Raw genomic sequence first — 12,507 nt, 5'->3', positions numbered from 1 at the left:
AACATAGATAAAACATTATTTATACAACACATACGAAAACGGAAGAGGGGCAATAACTCATTTACCCGTTTAAACAACTACTAACCATCTACAAATAGATACCTTTGCCACTCCTTTGTCCTTGACTAATGAATAGGGCTACTGAACGGTGCTGTTCACTTAAATATCATTTGTACAATCATCGTTACGGAACGGTGAGTTTTACTTAAATGTCTGTACAATCCGTTGATGCAAACCGACGCAAAACTGTGCCAGAACAACACTATGGAAAGTTCATACTAAGTGGAAGCAGTCGATATCGACATTTAAAACTGAGGGAAACATGGTATCACCAGCCAAACGAGGATGTCAGTAATCTCCGCAATCCCAGTAGATAATAAACATCTATAGCCTGAAACATCGCTAGACAAATAAGAAAAGAAGCCTAAAGCACCCGACATCGTCGCAAATGTACTGTTCCACTAATGAAAGATATGCAAAGCCCATGAAACCTTGGGAATTTTACTGTTCTGTGCAAAAAGTCATGTACAGGCCCTTACAACTTTTGAATTTTTTAAAGTCGTGTAAAGAACCCAAAATTTAGGGAGTTTTATTGACTCTCTGCATACAAAGACGGCCCCGAAATCTGCGGAAATTAACACTGAAACATAAGGACACAAATAGATCGCATCGGCATTACAAATTTTACTGACACTCTACATAAAGACACCATCCATACAACCCGACAGCAAGGATTTTCCACGTGGGTATAAGATTGCTCCATGTACGTCACAGAGAAGTTTATTGTTAGGCATGATTAGCCTGGCTATCGGTCCACAGACGGCTCGTATCCAGGCTTGTATATATATTACACCAGACACTGTGAGTTCAACCTTTATATCGAACATATATATATTAATGACATCTTCCAAATTACGTAAAGCTTTACAGTCTATATTGACTGTAATCTAAGAAGTTAACATACACGTGGCCGACCAATGTGTTAGAGAAATGGGTAGATAATAATGACAATTGAAACTTGTTATTATCGATCAAGGTCATTTGCTAATGGAATTGTTTTCTCCAAAAACAGTCGCAAACCATTTAGTTTCTAATTTGTTGTTCTGTTGTTACTAAGACAAAGCTACATTTATCGGTTCAGGTATCGTCATTGGGAAAAGAAAATCGGCCCGTGACTGCAATCTATGAATATGAAAGATAATTTGAATCTCGTCATTGTATCCGGAGCACGTGGCAGAATGAGGGAGCGTGCTTGACGTTGAGTCTGTAATCAGATGTCACTAATCGACATCATAACCTTCTGAAGTGCCCTAACATACGTATTAATTGTGACCCAGGTATTCTATATCCTTGTCAGGCCAACGAATGATCGTGCGTGCATCACGCACATGCTGCACGACACCGGATACCAAGTGGCGTCAATGAGATCTATCAGTTCGGGCGACCTTGGTAGTGGTTATACTGACCAATTATGATTCTTAATTTGTTGACGACCTTTCGGGCAACACTTGATGATTCATTACATCTGACAAAATAACGAGTATCTCAATTTTACAAACAGTATAGAGATGTTGCTTAGTCCGACGGCAGATATAGCGCATTATGATCTAAATAGGCTCCCATAATTAAAGTTGATATATTTTGCTCACATCAAGATTGTAAAACACATAAGGATGAATATAGCAAACGTTAAAACATGTTAACAATGGCTGACAGCTAAACAGCGAAGAAATATGGAGAAAGACAAAGGAGACAGAAAAAAATCAGTCAGTGTCACCGCCATTATACCATTCAATGTGTTGATTCCGTGTACTTATTTCGTGTGATAAATGTCTTCATGACTCTACTCCTGATAAAATTATTAACATGGTGCCCGTTAAACTGAAGTGAGCAGTGATTTTATTTCCTTCATACCTCGTACATCTGCTTTCACCTTAATTCAAAGGATTAAACTGTCGACAGCTGTCTAAAACAATTACTTTATTTACAAGCAATGTCTCTCCTGCAATCTGACTTGTGAAATTGCAGTAAGAATGAAGTGTAACATTACAGCCCCTGCTGCGTTTAAGGAAGAGATGTAGCAACAGCCATTGTCTACCTGCCAGAGCTTGTGTTACAGGCATACAGTACATATTTCTTGCGTCCACTGTCATCATAGCTATGACAAGTACATACTTGGATTCCAAACCATTAAAATCGGTCAAAATACGGGTGTCAAAAGTGACTGTTCCGAACTTGTTACCTTGAGTTCTCGGCTCTTCCCCAGATTGTGTACACCTAAGGCCAATGATGACTGCGTCACACAACATATCGTATCAAACCGTTACCTATGATGACTGATGATAATTCTAAGGAAGGTACACTAGTATGAATCGCCGCTTATACTCATTCAGACGCAACCAGCAGATCAGATAGTTTTAAATCTTAACGGGATTAGTGATCACTGAAGAAATAAAGACCACTCTTATTTGGACGTCTGGCATTTATAGTTCACCAATTTTAGATTTAACCTATATTTTCCGTTCATCTATATATAGAGGTCACAGGGAACATACAATATTTGCTATGTATAAGATATATCGAAAGTTGTCACTTGATGCGCCGTCAATTGGTTGACATCTCGTTTTGTGTGGTATACTGTATATCATATCAAATATGATACATATGCTGACGAATATGATATTGATAATATCATTTTTGTTTCATTAGTTTAATAAAATCGTTCAAGTATCTCAGCCATATATTCATGGTCCTATTGTCTACCAATCCTGGTCCTATTGTCAATCAATCCTTGTCCTGTTGTCAATCAATCCTGGTCCTATTGTCTACCAATCCTGGTCCTATTGTCTCCAGTCCTGGTCCTATTGTCTACCAATCCTTGTCCTGTTGTCAATCAATCCTGGTCCTATTGTCTACCAATCCTTGTCCTGTTGTCAATCAATCCTGGTCCTATTGTCTACCAATCCTGGTCCTATTGTCTACCAATCCTGGTCCTATTGTCTCCAGTCCTGGTCCTATTGTCTACCAATCCTGGTCCTATTGTCAATCAATCCTTGTCCTGTTGTCAATCAATCCTGGTCCTATTGTCTACCGATCCTGGTCCTATTGTCTATCAATCCTGGTCCTTTTGTCAATCAATCCTTGTCCTGTTGTCAATCAATCCTGGTCCTATTGTCTACCAATCCTGGTCCTATTGTCTCCAATCCTGGTCCTATTGTCTACCAATCCTGGTCCTATTGTCTACCAATCCTGGTCCTACTGTCTAGCAATCCTGGTCCTATTGTCTATCAATCCTGGTCCTATTGTCTACCAATCCTGGTCCTATTGTCTATCAATCCTGGTCCTATTGTCTACCAATTCTGGTCCTATTGTCTACCAATCCTGGTCCTATTGTCTACCGATCCTGGTCCTATTGTCTATCGATCCTGGTCTTATTGTCTACCAATCCTGGTCCTATTGTCTATCAATTCTGGTCCTATTGTCTACCGATCCTGGTCCTATTGTCTACCGATCCTGGTCCTATTGTCTATCAATCCTGGTCCTATTGTCTACCAATCCTGGTCCTATTGTCTATCAACCAGTAAAGTTCTTGTTTTACACTGAATTGATTTTTTTTCTAAATTAAAAAAGCGACATCGAAGCGTTAATTTAATTTACCAGCCCTAATGTGTGTTAAAGCATCATACGCCATCGCAGTCAAGCGCAATTAGTGTGTGCATGAATTTCCCGGGTGTCCGTCTAGTAGATCCCGAGGGCGAGGTATTAGTACACATGTTGTCAGAACAAATCAAATGCACATTGCGAACAGCGATACCCCGTGACGTCACTAATGTGTTAGTAGGAGCAGCTTAATTGTTACAAATAAATATAAATATTGGATGATGATGATGATGATGATGATGATGATGATGATGATGATGATGATGATGATGATGATGATGATGACGACGACGACGACGACGACGACGATGATGATGATGATGATGATGATGATGATGATGATGATGATGATGATGATGACGACGACGACGACGACGACGACGATGATGATGATGATGATGATGATGATGATGATGATGATGATGACGACGATGATGATGATGATGATGATGATGATGATGATGATGATGATGATGATGATGATGATTTAATTGTAGTAAACACAAGTAGATTGATCTTCAACAAAGACAAAATCGCGAAAAGTGTTTAATGTTAAATATACATGGTAGGAATCTCCATTACCATGCACGCCATGTAGTTTGTATAACGTTTGTGTTTAACTGATAGGCGGTAAGGTAAATTGTAATAACAGAATTAAACTGTGAGTGATCAGTTTACTGCACCTGGTAGATGTTTGTAAATCTGATTAGTTTTCATCCTTTGTTTATCAGAAGGTAGTGTTACTGAGCTAATTATCTCTTGTTGTTGTGAATCATATTTTGAAAATTGATTGCTGCCAGTAAACGCAGTATCACACACCGCGATCTGGAAACACCAGCAGCAAGCTTAACATTTCAATTTCACAGTAAACGCAGAAATCAAAATAATAATGTCTGGAAACAGCAAACGAAACAACGAAATTTCAAATTTAGAAAAAAAAATCCACAATAACGCGGGATATAACACGATGCACTTTATACGACAACGAGAAAAATGTGGAAAAAAGAGACAACCTTATTTGTTGCCATGGCGACAATCGTACATGTTTAGATTCCCAGGTCGGAAATAAAATGTTAAAAGGTGGTAACGGCATGATGATGAAGGATCAAAGCTTGCCATTTTCTGCTCAGCTCGTTCCGCAGTGATTTTATGTCTGTTTGATAATGGATAGGTACTGTATGTCAGAAACCAATCAATAGATAGTGTTATTGACACAAACTCTTTCGCACTGTCACAAGAAATGTGGAAACATGATATAATGGTATGGTTACCCATACTCAAACAGGGAATGTGGAATCATGATCTGATGATGTGGTTACCCATACTCAAACAGGGAATGTGGATCACGATCTGATGGTGTGGTTACCTGTACTCACACAGGGAATGTGGATCACGATCTGATGGTATGGTTACCTGTACTCACACAGGGAATGTGGAATCACGATCTGATGGTGTGGTTACCTGTACTCACACATGGAATGTGGAATCACGATCTGATGTTGTGGTTACCCATACTCACACAGGGAATGTGGAATCATGATCTGATGGTGTGGTTACCTGTACTCACACAGGGAATGTAGAATGACGATCTGATGGTGTGGTTACCTGTACTCAAACAGGGAATGTGGAATGACGATCTGATGGTGTGGTTACCTGTACTCACACAGGGAATGTGGAATGACGATCTGATGGTGTGGTTACCCATACTCACACAGGGAATGTGGAATCATGATCTGATGGTGTGGTTACCCATACTCACACAGGGAATGTGGAATCATGATCTGATGTTGTGGTTACCTGTACTCAAACAGGGAATGTGGAATGACGATCTGATGGTGTGGTTACCTGTACTCACACAGGGAATGTGGAATGACGATCTGATGGTGTGGTTACCCATAATTACCCTACGTATATGCATAGAGTATCATATACAGTGGTAAACCTGATAGCGTTGCCGATACTTTACAAAGAGGGTGCGTTGTCAGCATATGTTATTGTACAAATTAAGTAAAAGGAATGAATCTGTCTTTCAAAACTTAACAGTTGAAATAAAGGATGAAATAACGTTAAAAGAAAATTTGTATCGCGCAACAAGTAGAATGCAAAGCAGATTTCAAGGAAATTGATACGAAAAAAGAAAAACATTTGGATACCAATTCGGTTCCCTCTCACACTTTGACAGAAATTGTGTTGCCAAGTTTACATTAGAAATCATACCAGAGGCTATGAAGCAAAAGAAACATCAATTTTAACGGTTCACAAACAAAGTATTTAAGGGAGGGTCGAAATAGTTTTTCACATCTCGTCAACTTGCACTCATGTCACTTTCATGCAGTTTTGCCAATTTCCAAGAAACGACACTGCTCTTATTTTCACCTTCGTTGTCAATTACAAATTGCTGTTTTTTCTACCATTATACAGCATGAAGTAATTAGCAATCCACTTGCAAATGCCATTTGTCATTATGATTTCTTATCATTAGAGCTAGTAGAAAATGCGATGCAACCCTGATTAATGATTTTAGTTTTAAAACATGGAAGAGAAACATGTCTCTCCAACTATTTCGTTGTTGGGAATTTTACATTGCATTTAATCTGGGTTGCTTCCCTCTAGAATCAATAATAAGGCATCTCATAAATTCCCCGTTAGATTGCCTTACCCATGTAGCAAGGACAGGGCGAGTTAATACAGGTCCTGGTGGCATGCTGCTTCAACCAAATGTCAAGGTCCCTAGAAGGATCAGAGGATCTTCAGAAAGGTTTCCTATTGTTGCGGTCGGATTGATAGTATGTGATCTGGATATATCAATTTTTCATCGAATTTACCTTTTTCTTTAAGACGACACAGGGACTGATACCTTCGTCAAATTTCATTCTGTTTCTCATCCGAACCAGATGCTACAAAAAGGCATTGCCAATGTCCATTGATATACATAGAGAGCTAATTTTGTCTTTTACTAGTTGTGAAAAGAAATAACCAAAATGTCAACACAATTCTTATCCACACTCAAATTCAGTAAAACCAGGGCAAAATATGAACAAAGGAAAAATTTAGTCGGATACTCATAAAAAAGTACATATACAAGGCGAATAGAGCCAGGTGTTTCGGAAGAGTTAGAGTCTTCTGTTTCATTGACGACACCCGCCATATAAACCTGGATCGATCCAAGTTATGTCACAAACAAAGCACCAACATGTAAACTAGCAAATCAACAAACCCGTCAGCTTCATATCGCACAAAGAAATAGAATATTTACAATGAGATTTTCAGGACTTTTGCTCGGTTTTTTTTTTTTTAGAAGGTGTTGAAAATTGGCATAAAGCTCTTCGCAGTGCTTAAAAATCCACATACCTCTTCTTGAGATTATATAGTATCACAATAAATGTTGTTTATATGATTTTTTGTGAAGTTTAGGGATACAATATAAACAGGAGGGATCCTTACCCTTTTCATTGATAGTAAACCTAAATAATTGTATAGCTTCAAAACGAGATGTTTGTTCTCGGGGAAATAAAAAAATGTTTAAATGGTTATTATATCCGAAAAGTTTATGAATTGGGGGTTTTGTGACGTTTGCCATTCTTTGAATTTAGTTCATGAAAAAATCGATCAATATTGATTTCTTTACGGAGAAACTGTGAACGTTCTAATTAAACTCTGTGATAATTAAATGCCAACTGTGCTATAAACGATGTTTAATGTTATGAAAGACCTGACTAAAGTTCATTCACAGGTCAATGTCACAGCATCCACAGTGTTATAATCATGTTTGTTTTACGTCTCAATTGTCATTATGAATTTGTTTCTTTATTACCCTATTATCTATAAAGTCTAGATAACGAATCCGAATTCCTGAATTAAAATCCTTAATGCTGCGCTTACTCACACGTGTAAAAGAATTACCTTTCGGCAGAATATACTAACAGGTTTGACTTCAAGGTGATTTTATGTAAAACAGATAAAACGAAAGAAAAATATTCTATAGTAATAGACATTAAAACGAGAACAGAAGCTACCACCCTGAAAGTTTTCTAAAAAATATATTTCAATAATCCGTATGAACACATCATATTGCTGACATTAATCTGATGAATTAACAACGCATCTTAGTTAAAGTGAGATGGATTATCAAATCTAATGATTACTGACAAATATTTTGCCTCGTGACAATTTAACACGCACGTGATTTATTGTTACATGGTGATATCGATTCGAACGGTTAAAATTCAGTCGTGTGGTGTGGGCGTGGCGTACGATGTTGCTTTTCCGACGTGCTTGAAATTATCACCATTTCTTTCCCGCGCATTTGAAATGATCATCATTTCTTCCATACATACATACAAATAGAATTGTCGACTTTGGATGAACAGGTGACACCCTATGATAACCATACTGTTGGATTTTAATAATACAACTTGATGAAATAATGTATTTGTACAGGTGGGCCAAATATTTAGGTTCCAATGGTACATGTAACAGAAATGTCATTGAAACGTATATAATGATAGTTTTTCAATATATTTATAAACAGTATATCTCTGTTGGTGGCATTAATTACCCAGAGTTTTTGGATACAAACAAGTACACTACCCTTTCAAATTGAATTTAAAAAACTAAGGTGTGTAACCGGGACGGATCTGCTGTTTTCTGTAATAACTTTAGTTACAAATAATATTGCTTTCTACTGATAAGCAGATCTATAGTAATATGTAGGGACATTAAAAGCAAGAGTATGTAAGTGTGTGTGGACGCTGCTTTTGTTTTCGCTCATATTGTTCCATAAAGCATTAATTCGCCATTCCTTGTGGTTGTTATGAGAGAGCCAATTACTGGCAATGTCAGTATATAGTTGCCATGGTTACAGAAATTGCTTTTCTAACTGTCAAAATGTAGTCAATTGGATGGCAAGTAATTTCATTTGGCACATGTAACATGGAAGCGAATCCTCCTGGCAGTATATATATAATGTCATTATTTATCCAAGATTGAAAACTGTTTACGTATTCCGCGACTGTTAAATTATCACATTGGAAGATTCAGTATATATAGAACCCAAGGACTTTTTGGAGGTAAACTCTGTGAAAATATCATTTAAAAAAATCCAGTCTCCTTGAGGACATTAGGAAACAGTTTACGTCGGTTTGTCATCGTACCTACATCAGATAACATATTCAGGTCATTCTCGTCTTGACAATGTCATCTTTGATGAAAATAATCAATAGCCATTCCATGAGGTTTAATAACAAGTAGGAAGTAAAAACAAAAAGATAAGAGCCATCTTAAGACCAATGTTTACCATTACCGAAGCAATGCACAATCAGACATAATGTTGAAAGGGCGGATATTGTCAGAACTTGATGTGGGTGAAGAAGCATACGGCAAGAATCTGTAATGGTTCAGTCTCTTTATGTGGACTAACCAGGACATGATGGGATATCGATCGAGTCCCTGAAGGGTTTCCCGCAAAGCATAGTGTTGAATGCTGGGGCTGGGTTGCCATATAGCTACTATAGAGCAAAGGGAATTCTGAACCTTAGTGATCATATAAGTAAATTAGATAATTTTTAGATCTTAGCATAGAGCCAAGTTATTCTATATCATTCTGGGCCAAAATCTGGCTCAAAAATACTAGGAATGCATTATTTCATGGTTCGTTCGTCTTACAACTACATTGTACATCAGAGAACATCTAGAACATGGAAACACTCTCGAAAGTTACTTACCGAATGATAGGTAAACGGATTGGCGTTCTAAGTATTCTCATTTTACTGTTACTATATTCAAGTCTTAGAAACATATCTATCAAAACAACACAAATCACCAATATGTAAACAGAATCATAATTCACATATTCAAATTCAATAGAACTAGCGCAAAATATGAACAAAGGTAAGATTTATACGGAGACACCAGAAACAGTACTAGTAGAATTAGACCAGGTGTTCCAGAAGAGTAAACATAAGTCTTATCGACGACACCAGCTATGTAACGCTTTGTCAATAAAAGTAAATAATGTCACGTTCTCAAATGAAGAACAACGTATACAACAACGGCACCAACAAGCAAGCTATACATCCAGCTTGTATAAACGCAAATATACACTATTTCGCAATGGCTTTGACTAGCGTAAAACTCCCCCTTGAATTTCAGTGAACTTCAGTGTCACTTATTTACCTGTAGTGAACTTCAGTGTCACTTATTTACCTGTAGTGAACTTCAGTGTCACTTATTTACCTGTAGTGAACATATCTGTCACATATCTGTCTGTTGTAAACTTCAGAGTTCCGTAATTGTCTGTGGCCAATTTCGGTGTCGTGTTATTTCGATAATAAATTCCTTGTCACATCGTCCGTTATAAGAGTGTATTGAAGCTCTACAGGTGAATACCACATTTCAATTCTAATTAAGAATCAGATACGGTATAGTAAATGATTGATTAAGCTGCATCATACAGTTACTCCGTTCGTCTAGGACTCGTGAGTATATTAAGAACTATAACTGTGTTAAAAAAGCGGTGCTATAGCCCCGCATGTTTCAATGATATTTTATATATTCTTATCAAACACTGAGACTTCCTAATTCCTTTTAACCGTCTCGTAGTATCGTGATACGGTGTAATAAGTTCATACCACAAGCCCCAATAAAGCCCCATGTTCGCATTATTTGCCAAATTTACGCTGAAAGTGGGTCCCACTTAAAATATAAACCGATTTTATACGAAGTTCAAGAAAAAAATCCACGTAACCAATCTGCAACCCCCAAAAATACTGGTGTAGTCAGCGCGTTCGTGCTGCGCGCTTTTCGTGACGTCATATCACAGGCAGAATGCCGGTATAAGTCTGGACAGGACATATTCGTGTTTATAGTCAACATCGCTGACGGAAATGTCTCAAAGATTTTTCGACTCAGGATCGGCAAAAATCGTAAATGGATGTATGTTTACAAAATGTCAATATCAACAGCTTTTATATAAATACCAACGCATGGTATTGATTTCATTGTTTCTCAGATTACTTTTTTTTACTATATAAATAGTACATAATAGTACGAACTGAAAACAAGTAGTGCTGAGTGGGACATACTACCATATTCTGGACAAACTATACGAACTTTCTAATTATCGTCATACCTGTACTATGATGTCGCGTAATGCCCTGGCTCCGTTTCGAAAAGTCCGTTGTGTTGTTATTGACAAAGTCTGGAAATAGCAATACATTCTTTGGAATGAGTGGCTTTAACCTGTTTCTATAAGTGTACAATGCTGTTAGATTGATATGATTTTAAACTGTAACACTGTTACGATCATATGATGTTATAAGTTAATAAGACCTGTTATATCCGTCAAGAAAGCTGTAGGAATTCATAGAAAATGTATGAGTACAAAATCTCGAGGCTACATCGTGCTTTCATCAAGCACAGGCATGAATCTGATGTGATTACAACTTGTTCTTTCCAGTATCTGGTGTTCTAAGTTAAATTATTAATCGTGTAATGTGTTTTGAGCCAACCCTCCTTAGGGAAATTTGCAATATCGATTTCGAACCCATGACCCGTCAAATGTCAGTACTAATGTGCCTCGACACGGGACACAGTTCCCGTGACTCTATGTGTTGGATGGACTTATAATCACGTTACGTTTTTTTCATTCCATGTATTTATATCTTGTTCCTAGAACATCTTCCCACGTTATGTATTGTTTAAATCAGCTAAAACAAAATTGCCTGCTTTATTTCTAAACCAAAAATAACAGTAGAAATGCGTTGTAATGTCAATTTGATTTATATATAAGTATTGGTATAATTGTGGATTTTGATTCTGAGTCTCAGAACTATTTCAATTAGTCTCTAGAGAAAAACTGGGATGGTGATGTAATGTGAACATAGAAATCGGAGTTAAACGATGACTTTTTCAAAGTTTATTCAACAAGAGTCCATGTTTAATCAAACATGTCACCTTGTTTAGAAAGGGTTTCAATACAGACTTCAAAGAAAGCATGCATTTACAAAACACATAAAAATAGACTTCAATGTACTACTAAATGTGGTATTAACTTAGAAAAACAAATATTCTTGTGCACTTCAAACCTATCCTGGAGAAAAAAGGGCACGAATGAGCTAATTTACCGATCGAAAAATATAGAAATATCGGAAGTACGATGAAATTAAAATATGGCAAGTCCTCTTTTTATCCATTTATAGTTAAATTTGAAATCAGTAATTTTGACACATAACTTAAGCTGAGTGTGATGGTGAGAGCGAGATATGCGGGCGTGATGGTGAGTGTGGGAGCGAGATATGCGTACGTGATAGTGAGAGTGGGAGCGAGATATGCGGGCGTGATGGTGAGTGTGGGAGTGATATATGCGGGCGTGATGGTGAGAGTGGGAGCGAGATATGCGGGCGTGATGGTGAGAGTGGGAGTGATATATGCGGGCGTGATGGTGAGAGTGGGAGCGAGATATGCGGGCGTGATAGTGAGTGTGGGAGCGAGATATGCGGGCGTGATGGTGAGAGTGGGAGAGAGATATGCGGGCGTGACGGTGAGAGTGGGAGCGAGATATGCGGGCGTGATGGTGAGTGTGGGAGCGAGATATGCGGGCGTGATGGTGAGAGTGGGAGCGAGATATGCGGGCGTGATGGTGAGAGTGGGAGCGAGAAATGCGGGCGTGATGGTGAGTGTGGGAGCGAGATATGCGGGCGTGATGGTGAGAGTGGGAGCGAGATATGCGGGCGTGATGGTGAGTGTGGGAGCGAGATATGCGGGCGTGATGTTGAGTGTGGGAGCGAGATATGCGGGCGTGATGGTGAGTGTGGGAGCGAGATATGCGGGCGTGATGGTGAGTGTGGG

Source organism: Ylistrum balloti, unplaced genomic scaffold (assembly GCF_031769215.1).
Source record: "Ylistrum balloti isolate Yb309-2 unplaced genomic scaffold, AGI_CSIRO_Ybal_v1 Utg369992, whole genome shotgun sequence".
Taxonomy (NCBI): domain Eukaryota; kingdom Metazoa; phylum Mollusca; class Bivalvia; order Pectinida; family Pectinidae; genus Ylistrum; species Ylistrum balloti.
The sequence above is the reverse complement of the archived record's forward strand: the minus strand, read 5'-3'. Positions refer to the sequence as shown.